This window comes from Pleurodeles waltl, chromosome 12, assembly GCF_031143425.1.
Source record: "Pleurodeles waltl isolate 20211129_DDA chromosome 12, aPleWal1.hap1.20221129, whole genome shotgun sequence".
NCBI classification, from domain to species: Eukaryota; Metazoa; Chordata; class Amphibia; order Caudata; family Salamandridae; genus Pleurodeles; species Pleurodeles waltl.
Window position 1 is genome coordinate 504,356,622 of NC_090451.1, and position 12,099 is coordinate 504,368,720.

At 42.7% G+C, this 12,099-nt stretch overlaps 1 protein-coding gene across 2 annotated transcripts in view; it reads right to left on the reverse strand.

Annotated features, from left to right (window-relative positions):
- The window catches only part of LOC138267965 (receptor-interacting serine/threonine-protein kinase 2-like), a 180,029-nt gene that overhangs the window by 48,912 nt on the left and 119,018 nt on the right, over window positions 1-12,099 (reverse strand). The window lies entirely within an intron of this gene.

A 12,099-nucleotide genomic window follows, 5' to 3' on the forward strand; every position in this document is an offset into this window, starting at 1 on the left:
CTTCAACACAAGTTTCGAAAATATCTTACTAGTAATAATGCCTCCAAAATTAAAGATGCTGTAGGTTTTGGCAATTACAGGATGTAGGAACACCATAGGAGTTGTATCCTGAGAGTTTCCAGAAGTGCAGAATTATTGTAGGGATTGAAAATCCCACACCTGATTCCAGTAGTAATTTCCCTTTTTACCACCCGTTCTCACCAAGTCGGTGAACTGTCTGAGGGGGCGGGGTGAGCCAAGACATTAAAGGAATTCAATATTTTCTCACTTGTTTTTTGATAACCAACTTTGAATAATTAAATTATGTATATAACAGCATGTCACATTCAGGAAAGCATATTTCCATATCTCAATATCGCATTCGAGTACAGACTCATGGGTTGACAGATCTATTTGATACATAGGCCAAATAATGTGTTTGTGTTCAAGCAGGACCCAGCCATGTATCCCAGATCTTGTGGTATTTACCAACACACCCCCTCGCTTGGTATAGGGGTCTCTCCATTTGGGGCACCAATCCATCCCCCGCCTCCACTGTTGTAGCGAGGGGGGGGTTTGGATGCCCAGTGTCCGGCAATGTCTCTTTTCACTTTTAGTAGGGCCGTACCCAAAAGTGTTCGGAACGCTTGGGAACCCCCAATGGGACATTTTGGGAGAGGGCTCCAGGGTGAGGTTCAACAGTGTGGAGAGTTTGTTTAGGATTTGTGTACAGTACCTCTGAAGAACGAAGCCACAAGGAAGAAGTCAGTCTGTGAGTAGGGACATCTGTTGCATTCGGGGTTCGGTCTGATCCCGGCACGGAAAAGCCTAGCTGGAGTTACGTAGGCACAGTGTACGTAATACATTTGCACCATTCGCAGTCCGGCTGAGAGTGCAATGACTCGCGGTGCCATCAGTGCATCCAGCCAGTCCTTGTCGTCCATTGGGCCAGCACATGGTTCCCAGCGGGTCCATAGGGATTGGAGAGGTGGTGAAGCGGTCAGTACGAGGGAGCGGTAAATCTGTGAGATCCCCTGGGTCCGCTGATTCCCCATCATTACTTTGGCCTCCATAGGGCTAAATTCAGGTATGAAGGTGTCATTGCTAGCTAATATGTGTGCTCAGTGCATGTCTCAATTGTAGAAGCTTGTGGAATTGTGCCTGGGTCAGTGCATATGTTTCTTGGAGTTTTTGAAAAGACATTATGTGTGTGCCCTCCCAGACATCTCCCACCACCGTGAGGCCTATGGTGTCACATCGGAAAAAACCCTCCAGATTGTATCCTGAGAAGCGCCGAAATATTGTAGGGATTGAAAATACCACACCTGATTCCAATAGTAATTTCCCTTTTTACCACCCATTCTCACCGAGTCGGTGAACTGTCTGAGGGTGCAGGGTGAGCCAGGGCATTAAAGGAATTCAATATTTTCTCACTTGTATTTTGATAACCAACTTTTATTAATTAAGTAATGTATATAACAGCACGTCACATGCAGGAAAGCATATTTCAATATCTCAATATCGCATTCGAGTGGAGATTCATGGGTTGACAGATCTATTTGATACATAGGCCAAATAACATGCTAGTGTTCAAGCAGGTCCCAGCCATGTATCCCAGATCTTGTGGTATTTACCAACACACCCCCTCGCTTGGTATAGGGGTCTCTCCATTTGGGCGCACCAATCCATCCCCTGCCTCCACTGTTGTAGCGAGGAGGGGGGGGTTGGACACCCAGTGTCCAGCAATGTCTCTTTTCGCTATTAGTAGGGCCGTACCCAAGAGTGTTTGGAACGCTTGGGAACCCCCAGTGGCACATTTTGGGAGAGGGCTCCAGGGTGAGGTTCAACAGTGTGAAGAGTTTGTTTAGGATTTGTGTACAGCACCGCTGAAGGACCAAGCAACAAGGAAGACGTCAGCCTGTGAGTAGGGACATCTGTTGCATTGGGGGTTTGGCCTGATCCTGGCATGGAAAAGCCTAGCTGGAGTTACGTAGGCAGAGTGTATGTAATACATTTGCACCATTCGCAGTCTGACTGAGAGTGCAATGACTCGCAGCGCCATCAGTGCATCCAGCCAGTCCTTGTCGTCCAGTGGGCCAGCTCAGGGTTCCCAGCGTGTCCTTAGGGGTTGGAGAGGTGGTGAAGCGTTCAGTACGAGGGAGCGGTAAATCTGTGAGATCTTCCGGGTCCACAGAGCCCCCATCATTACTTTCGCCTACATAGTGCTAAATTCATGTATGAAGGTGTCATTGCTAATATGTGTGCTCTGTGCATGTCTCAATTGTAGAAACTTGTGGAATTGTTTCTGGGTCAGAGCATATGTTTCTTGGAGTTTTTGGAAAGACATCATGTGTGTACCCTCCCAGACATCTCCCACCACGTGAGGCCTATGATGTTGCATCGCAAAAAGCCCTCCAGATTGGCAACTTCCTGTAACCATGTACCCTACCGTAAAGGGGTATGTATTTTCTCACTTGTTTTAATTTGCAAGCTGTCAGAAAATAGTGTTTCTGGCTGAATCGTGAATTACACAAACCTCAAATTGAGGGCCTTGATAATTTTCAAATTCAGTGTACTGGAACATGGAGATTTGCTGATGTAAGATGTCCCTCTAGCCTGGTGTATCTATAGTACTGGAATTGTTTTTGGCTCATGGAATTGGACCTCTACTGGTGTCTGATGATTGCTAACCAGACCTAAGCCCATTTAAACTTTGTTTAACAATACATTTTTCTTTCATAGGTGTAGTCCTCTGTGACTGCTTTACTGCATGAATGTAAGTCACTATACCAGACTGACATGCAGACGTGTAAAACATTACCACCTAGTTCAATAATAGGCAATATCAGCGCAGTGGCGTGACACAACCTTAAAGGGCCCCCCGCTAGGTACTATGGAGGTTGGGTCTCCATTAGATTCACCCCAACACCTGGCCTTTTTTCAAGCACCTTGCCCCTGTAATCTACCCCAAGAAATCGCAGGAGTTTTATTGATCCTAATAGCTTCAAGAAGATCAATATGCTCTGCAGTCAGTGTGACATCATGTCTTCTCCAGCACTGGATCTTTCATAGGTTCACATGTTTGAATCCTTCCCGATCGTCAGATTGGGAAGGGTTTAAGCATGTGAATGTATGGAAGATAACGATTCTGGAGAACAGGAGTTACAGGTAAGTAACTTATTTCCATATGAGACATGTTTTTGGTGTTACTGACTTACAGAATGGAGGATGAGGTGATGATCATAAGAAACATTTACATCAAAGCATCCACCAAAAAACAAAAAAATGTCTTCAGGGGTTTACTTTGTGAGGGATGTGTAGAAACGAATGAAAACTGGGTTATCTTACTTTTTCAATCTGTTTTTTACATCTCATAGAACCATAGTTCACCCTGTGTGGTGGACCTATGTACCACTGGTAAAGAAACATTTTATATCTGGGTTGAGATATCGCCTTACAGAGAAAGGACATATGGGACTTGGGTTTGGGCAATTCCCCATATTCAATGATCCGAGTTAGGTCTCAGTAGCTAGCACTATCTTGTTTGCCTCATGTGCCACAAGTGGGATTGCTTAGAGGTGATTCAGTGTGTAGTTGAGAAACAAATTCCATAACTATGTCCTAGTGAGTAGGGAAGCCTCCTATTCAAGGGATGGGGCAGAGGTGGCTCTCTTAAACAAAACTGGAAAAAATAGCGCCCAACTGTGCTCTATACCACACAATTCAAGAAAAGGAATATTCAATAATTCTCAGGTTTTTACAGATTGTTCTGAGGGGGTGTTTATGGTGCGTCATTATATCAGTGTGTGCCAAAGCACACATGAGCTGTATCTCGTTCCATCAACCAAACACATATGCACCTTTCAGAAAATTGTGTACCCAATACGAAACACTGGATGCCGAAAAGACAAATATTTGTACCACAGAAGATGCAGCATTTGTGACTGTATGCCCATTACTGTCCTCTTGCAAGATACTAGGCCATCACAATGTGTGTGACAGAAAATAAAATATCATCAGAATTGTATAGACTAGTATAATAGTAGCTAATCTGATATTATTGTATCTTATTGCAAGCAAATGTATACATGCAATAAAGATTCCAGAGTACTAACAATATCTATGCATTCTTCTCGAATATGTCAGTATACTGTTCAAAATTCTATATGGGCTACTCATAACATAATGGTCAATGTGTGAAACAGTTTGTCAAGGTTCCTGATCAATTAACAAAGTGTGGCCGGTGTATCAGTGGTACTACTGAAGTATGTTTTGGATGCTTATCATGCCTGGCTCTGCTCAGGGTTCCACGGCAAGTGACTGTAAAATGTTACTCTTGTGCATCAGTTCTTGCCAGCTGTGCAGTAGTTTCATCCCTGGCTTGCAGTTATGGGCAGGATGCCATTCTGCCCTCTGCCCTACCACAGCAAGCATTTACATGCAGGCTACCTATTAACACTGGACCAGAGTGAAATTGGAATCACGGTATCATTTCAGGAATTTTGTTTTAAGTTTGTATTGCAACATTTCAAATATTACGCCACGTGGGGAATGATGCTGCTTTATGTGGCAAAATTAGCACAGTCGCTTTCCAAAAGCATGACATCTCTTTGGAGAAGTAACTGTAAAATAGAAACATGTTTAATATCCCTATTTGATATAGGTGGAACCAGGCTCTATATATAGTGAAGCATATGCTTATAAGTGCTTAGAAAGAAGAAATACTTGGCAACACATGGAGATCCCAAGGCTCAGGCAAAGACGACAGTGAGAAAAAAGTGCTGCCTTTCTGTTGTTGAAAAGTACATTTACAACACAGCAGTGCATTTGTGACGCGTCCTTCCTATCTGTCACAGTTTTCTCTTCTACCTTTCCTAGTCTATCCCACATCACTATGTCTGCATCACTAATTCTCATTTCTCCATCTCCCTTGTTCCTCTGATCATTTCACTAAGTTTCTCTTTCTTTCACCCCTTCTACTCTCGCCAAAACATTTCTGCCCCCATCGCCTTCGCTGCTGCTCTCATCTTGTATCATTCACACTAGTATCAATCAGTTTTACGCTCCTTCATTCTCTTCTCCTCCCTCTTTGAGTTCCCCTCTTAACTCCATCTAAGTACTCTTATTACATCCTTCTCATTCAATTGCCTTCACAGTGAAATTTCTATCTCTCACTCCTCTCATTCTAGTTTGTTCACATCTGTAACTAACCAGCCTTGCACTTGCCTCTATGTCTCTTAAGCTTCTGTGCACCTCCATCTCTATTACTAGTTCACCCTATCTCTTCAGTGTTGCTGCTTATCTCCATTTATTGCTTAATTTGTTAAAAAGTAAGGGGCATATTTATACTCTGTTTGCGTGTCATTTTTTTTAACGCAAAAACGGTGCAAACTTAACTCCATATTTATATTTTGACGATAGAACCATCTAGCATCAAAATATTGGGGTTTGTGACATTTCTTGGATGCGTGAACCCACCTTTCGTCAATGAGATGGAAGGTAGGCGTTCCCATCCAAAAAATTACGCTATCACCATAGCACCATGTTTATCCCCCTGTGCTAAAATGATGCACAGGTGGGAGGCGGAGCCAAATAATGGTGTTAAGCTCACTTAGCGCCATTATTTAACGCCTGGGTCAAACCAGGTGTTAGGGGACCTGTGGACCCATTTTCATGGTTAAAAGCCATCGAATGGGCCCACAGGAGCCCACCCCAAGCTCAGGAACACTCCCAACCACACCAGAGGGACACCAGAGAATGGGGGACCCCATCCCAGGTAAGTATAGGTATTTGTTAAAAAATGTGCAAGTGCCATTGGGGGCCCTGAGATGGGGCTCCGAGCATGGCACTGGGTGCAATGGCCATGCCTAGGGGACACTGGTCCCCTGTGCTGGCCACTGGGGTGGTGGGCATGACTTCTGTCTTTTATAAGACAGGAGTCATGTGTTATGGATGGCTGTGCGTCAGGAAATGAAGCTAGTTTGGGTAGCGGCATTTTTTGTGCCTCTATCCAGCCTGGTGTCATTGTTTGATGCTCAACCTCCATCTTCTCTACCGCCACCCCCACCCGGCTAGCGTCTGTTATTTTAATGCTAGCCCAAGCTTAGCGCTAGCTTGCACTATTCCTTTAATATGGCGCCCGGCCGGCGCTGTAGAATGGCGCAAGCCGGCGCTAAACTTTTTTATGCAAAACTTAGCACAGTTTTGCATCAAAAAGTATAAATATCCCCTTAAGTGTTGCGCCCCAAATTTATGGAGGCAGCACCATGATAGGCTGGAGCCCCTGACCACCAATGGTCACTGCCACCGCATTGGCTTAGGAAGGACACTATCTTGGAGTGTGAAACACAGTCCTTTTACTTCCGCTATGGTTTGTTTAAAATAGAGGAGCTGCCTATTCAATGAATGGTTAATTATCAGTGGTGGTCCGTCTTCTATTTAAATGACCTGAGTGAAAATAAAAGAGGGTCTGACGATTTGATTTCTCTTGCTGCTTAGGTGATCAGGTGCTGTCTAGTGTAGAAGATGCCAAGAGTTTTACAGTCCCCTGAAACAAGTGATGGTGATACCCAACAGGATTTATTAGTACAAATTAAGTACTGTCTACAGCTCTATCTCTCCCACTCTCTGTACTCTTTCTCTACCTATCCCGCACCAACCTCTATCTCTCTCTCTTTCATTCCCCCGTCTATGCTCCCATCTACACACCTCACATACTCTAATTTATACACTAATCATTTTGCACAATGTTGAATCTAAAATCATAGGGTCAGTCCTGGCTTCCCCACTTCACTAAACTGTGCCATTATATAATTTCAATGAGCCTCCATTTTCTTCATTATCAAATATCGGAGCACATTCAAATATAGGGTTTCAGGATGAGCACCTTACAAAAATGTTTTGTCTTTAATTTAATCGACTACAATGTTGATCCTTGTGTAATATGAATCTGGGCCACATGTTGGAAGTACATGATAAGTGACTGGCCTCTAAGTTCACTGGTGGCACTGTTGTCAGGGTGTGGATGAGTTAAACATAAAACTAGTTTCATGTGTGGCATTGTCAGGTGGGTTGATGTTTAAAAAAATGAAATAACGTTTCTCAATGCAGTGATGTAATCTGATGTTCTAAAGTGAAACACTAACACGTTTTAAAGAAATACGCATTTTTTAATTTAGATGCTTGTTTCACAAATTACCAAATATTACACAAATATTTACATGGCTTGGCTCAACCATCTCTTACCCCTGGATCTTCAGTGTTCATTTCTCAGTTCACCCATCTCTTAATAAAATTAACTTTCTGCTACACATCACACTCTGTGCAGAAGTAGGTGTTAGGCCCATCCTACCCCGGAGAGGCCCCACCTTCCAGAGATGCTGCAAGGAAGTGCCCATCCATTGCTCCTTCTTTTGGCTCAACAAGTGCAAACGAGTCTGCTTTGATAGACAGAAATCTACTCTGCGTTTTATTTTTTTAGTGACTGGGGGCACGATGAATCCCATTACCACAGGCACTTTCTAGGCCTGCAGCAGCCAAAGTCCTCGCTGAAATAACGTTTGTAGTCCTTTGGTGAACTGGTAGAGGCCCCCGCTGACACAGGAGGTGTACCCCCCCCCCCCACCGCGGGAGCTGCAGAGGCCTCCGTTACACCCCTGCATCAGGGGTGCAGACCCCCTCCCCTACCTTGTTGCATTTGGGCCAGTGTGATGCCACAAGGAGTTTTACTAAAACAATCTGGAAACATCTGATAAGCAGTTGCATGCACATTTGTCTGTCACTTTTTAATTAAATATTTATCGTTTTACCTAATGTGGTGCAGATATCAAATGCTCTTTGGTTCAATTTTTTTTTAAACAGTTGGTTTATAAATTTGTTAGAGACCCACCTCAGGCACTTCCTCAGGGGACTGTATTGTCGCTCAGGCTTCTCTACCATTAGATAGTTATGGTGCTGTCACCACTGAGGGTCACCCGGTATGGGGAGGAAGGGACCTCAATTACACATCACATCGAGAGTATACTCCACCCCCCTCCCCACCTAACATCTGTGATTCCCTGCAGCAGACCCATAAAGGTCAATGTAAAACTTCTTGAGAAGCATTTCTTTTTTAAAGGTACAAGCTTGTGCAGCGGCATGAAGAGGCAAGCAATTTTAAATGAATTTTGGTAATTATTCTGAGGAAGGAATTCTGCGGAAGCAAATTAAAAAAACATACACATACATCCACAGAGACCCTGAGATTAGACAGTACAACTGGCTGCCTTTTTGCAATGGCTGCAAACGACTTACAATACGGAAAAGTCGTTTAGAGCAAACAGATTTAATTTCAGGTTCACATATCAATAACGGTAGTTAACGACACTCAGTAATATCCAAAGCAGATTTTCTATTACACGCACGTTCAAACTTTTAGTGCAAGTCGCCCAGTGGACAGCGCTGCACACCCATATTTATACATTTTTAGCGCCACATTTGCGCCACTTTTTGATGCAAAAACGGCGCAAACTTACAAAATACAATGGTATTTTGCAAGTTTGCGCCGCTATTGCGTCAAAAAATGACGCAAATGCGGCGCTAAAAAAGTATAAATAAGGGTAAAAGAGTTAGCCAAGGAGTTGTTTCGCTTTCTTTAACTGAGCAGCCCGATTTAAAAACATATATCAGAGCTAACTTAGTCCTCAAAGAAATCTGAAAGTAAGTTAATGAATGAAATATACTTGAACGGTATGAAGTGGTGAGAAAACAACGTTCCAGCTAGAACATGATTAACCACATAAACAATGCAGCCCTTCAGAGAAAGGCCAAGTTACAGTGTTAATCGGTAATCCCATGGGCGAGCTGCGCATATTCCCTCTAGGCTTTGGTAAATAAGGTTCCTGTGTATGTGCCCGGTTAAAACCTGGTGACCGGTGCACTTTCTTCTCATTTCACACAGGTCAGCGTAAGATAAACACTGTGACATCACCACATGAGTTGGACATCTAAGCGCAGTCACGTAACATTCATTAGAAACAAAGCACTCCATTCATTAGCGATCAGTCCTTCATTATGCAGGCAGCAGTCCATCCTGAATTTGAAAGTGGGGCAGAGAACTACTTGCAGTCCAGTGAAGTAAATGCCTGCACCTGTCTACATTGGGATGTCTGAAGGGGGCCATTTCAATGGGCATCCTTGGGGTCCACGGTGAAGTCCCATCACCACTTTGTGGGGCACAGTCATATGTCTCCTGACAGCCTCTGCCTAGAGGCAAAGGCCCATATTTATACTCTGTTTGCGCCAGATTTGCATCACTGTTTTTGGCGTAAATTTGGCGCAAACCTAACTCCATATTTATACGGGTCTAGCGCCAAAATTATGGAGTTTGAGTCATTTTTTGTACGTGAAAACCTACCTTGCGCTAATGACATGCAAGTCACAAAATTAGGATAAGTTTGACTGTAGCATTGCCATTCATAACCAGTGACATAATCAAGATGGTGGGTTCATTCTGCAGAAAAGCTGATGAGGTGTCCCTAGGATGTTCTGCAGGCCAAGTACCTCACAGGTATATATAAAAGTATAAATATGGGCCAAAGTGTTTCCTGTGTTCCATCACAATCTGTAGCATGGAAGAGGGCACAGAAGCGTCTGCCAAAGTACTCTGGGGGCACAAAAAGCACCCTCTGTGCACTTTTGACAACACCGTTGGGGGCACAAAAACAGCAATCACTATTCCAGTGCTTAGTTTGTAAAACATGAGTGAAGGAGCCCAAAGTCTTTCTACCATCCATTGGCAGCGATTCCGAATGCTGGGTTGACAAATAAAAAGGCTGCCCACTCTTCACTCCACATCCTACCTCTTTCTTCCATCACCCAACACTTCCTGTCTCTTCATCTCACTTCTGCAGGCTTGCGTTTCCCCTTTCTCACTTTTCCCTATTTTTTCGTTTTTCAAATTTCTGCCTTTCTTTCTCTTGTTCAGGGCAAGGCCTGATGAAGAAAAATAAATCCTGGTCCCCAAACATGAGTGCCAGTGCCCACCACTTGAAACCAACAGCACAAATTAAACACCGCAGATTTCTAAATTCCACATTTTGAGTCACAAAATTAGGATAAGTGCGATTGTGGCATTGCCATTCATAACCAGTGACATAATCAAGATGGTGGGTTCATTCTGCAGAAAAGCTGATGAGGTGCCCCTAGGATGTTCTGCAGGCCAAGTGCCTCACAGATATACAAGGGTCTTGAGCACAGCAGGCGTTCCATGAAGAGTGATCACTGCCTCGAAGGGACTGCACGTCTTCTTAATGTCCCTACTTACCAATACAGTACAATAAATTCAACTTTAAAGCAGATTTTAGGAACCTCTAATTATGGGAGTAAGGGTGCAAAAGCTGATGTCAACGGTGGAGAGAACGGCTGACGGCAGCTGGAGGAGGTTGGCATAGTGCTTCATTTTTTTATAAAACTAAACCGAAGTGCAGGAGCCCAAAGATTTTCTCAGGAGCTACTGCTGCCGAATGCTGGGGTCATTGTGTGCCATGGCTGTCTAGTTTGGAATACACTACCTGCCTCTTTCTTCCACATTCTTCCCCTTGTCTTGTTATCTCACTGTTGTTTGGGTTCTTTTCCATTCCTTTGTCACTGTTTTCCTATGTTTCTTTTCCTCCATTCCTTCTCCCTTTTCTGCATTTTCTCTATCTTGCTCTAGGCCATATAGTATAATAAGGATGAATACGTTTAGATCCTCAAAAAGGAGTGCCAGTGCCCACCAGCTGCAACAACAGTACACATGTTGGCCACAGAAAATCTATGACCTGGCCACAAAAATGATGCTGAAATTTAAAAACCATGGAAACACTAGTATAATCTCTCCCATAAAAATGTTCAGTAAATGTTAGACCCAATTCACAAAATAATTTGTGCCCCCTATTTTGTGTTAGGTGTGCAAAATTAACAAGTACAAACTTAACTTTGTGTATAACGAAGCACGAATTTGCAAGCATAAACCCATACTCATTAGTATAAAAGTGCAGTTATGCATTGGGGTAACATGCAATTTACAAAGGATTCCAGAAACACTACTGGAATCTGAGAGTGACACAGTAGGAGTTCTGGAATCGTTTCTGAATTCCGTGACAGGCACACATTTAATTCTAATGTAGGCTTAAGCCAGGGTAAATGTTCAACTAGGATTTGTAAATGTGTTTCAGTAGTGGAAAATTAACACACAACATTTCGTCTGTGTGTAGAATAAAGATTTTCTCCTTAGGGGAAGTATTTTTCTGGTTAAAAATAGAGGAAAAAAGAAAAATACTTATTTAAAAGTTATAAGTAAGATGGATAAATTGCATGTAAAACATGTTTGCTTTTAGAAGCTATAATATAATCAGATCCTATATGTACTGTGCAGCTTCCATGGTTACTTAACGAGTTATTGTATGTATTTCAAATATACATTTGCCATTTTCTGTATCATGTTTGAACTATATACGCCTACTGGTTTATAATACAGCAATACATTTTAGACACTATTTTTTTTTACATGTTTCAAGAAATAATGAACTACATTGACGGCTTACTTTATTTTAGACCTATAAAATTACCAGCTTAATTCACAGGGGAACTAGTGTTTGAATTGTAACATCATGTATATAGCCTTATATAGTCCTATTAGCTCTGATGAAGCGTTGAAGAGGTTTACAGCAGGAGCATTGCTACTCCGAAAACCACAGTTAGTAGTTAATCCGGTGGTTATTAGTTATTGCTGGTTACTGGGATTAGTCTAGAGCTCTCAGTAAACTGTTACTTCCTCCAGTTTCTTTGTGCTATTTTAAGCTAATTGGTGTGATCATTAGCATGAACTTATGCAAAATGGGAGGTGGGATGAATAGACAAGCTAAAGGAGGTTAAATATTGTTAGACTACAAGGAATCTTTAAACAGGAGTGTTAAAGATTTATGATTAGTAAGTTTGCAGTAATACAGTAGCAAATTCTGTAAACAGAGTAGGATCCACTCAGACACTATCATATTAAATGCTGGACAGGCAATTGAGAGTAGAATTTGTGAGATGGACAACTGGAATTCTATCCCATCTGATCCCTGGGTTGTGCTTAGAACAAATAGCTGCCAATTC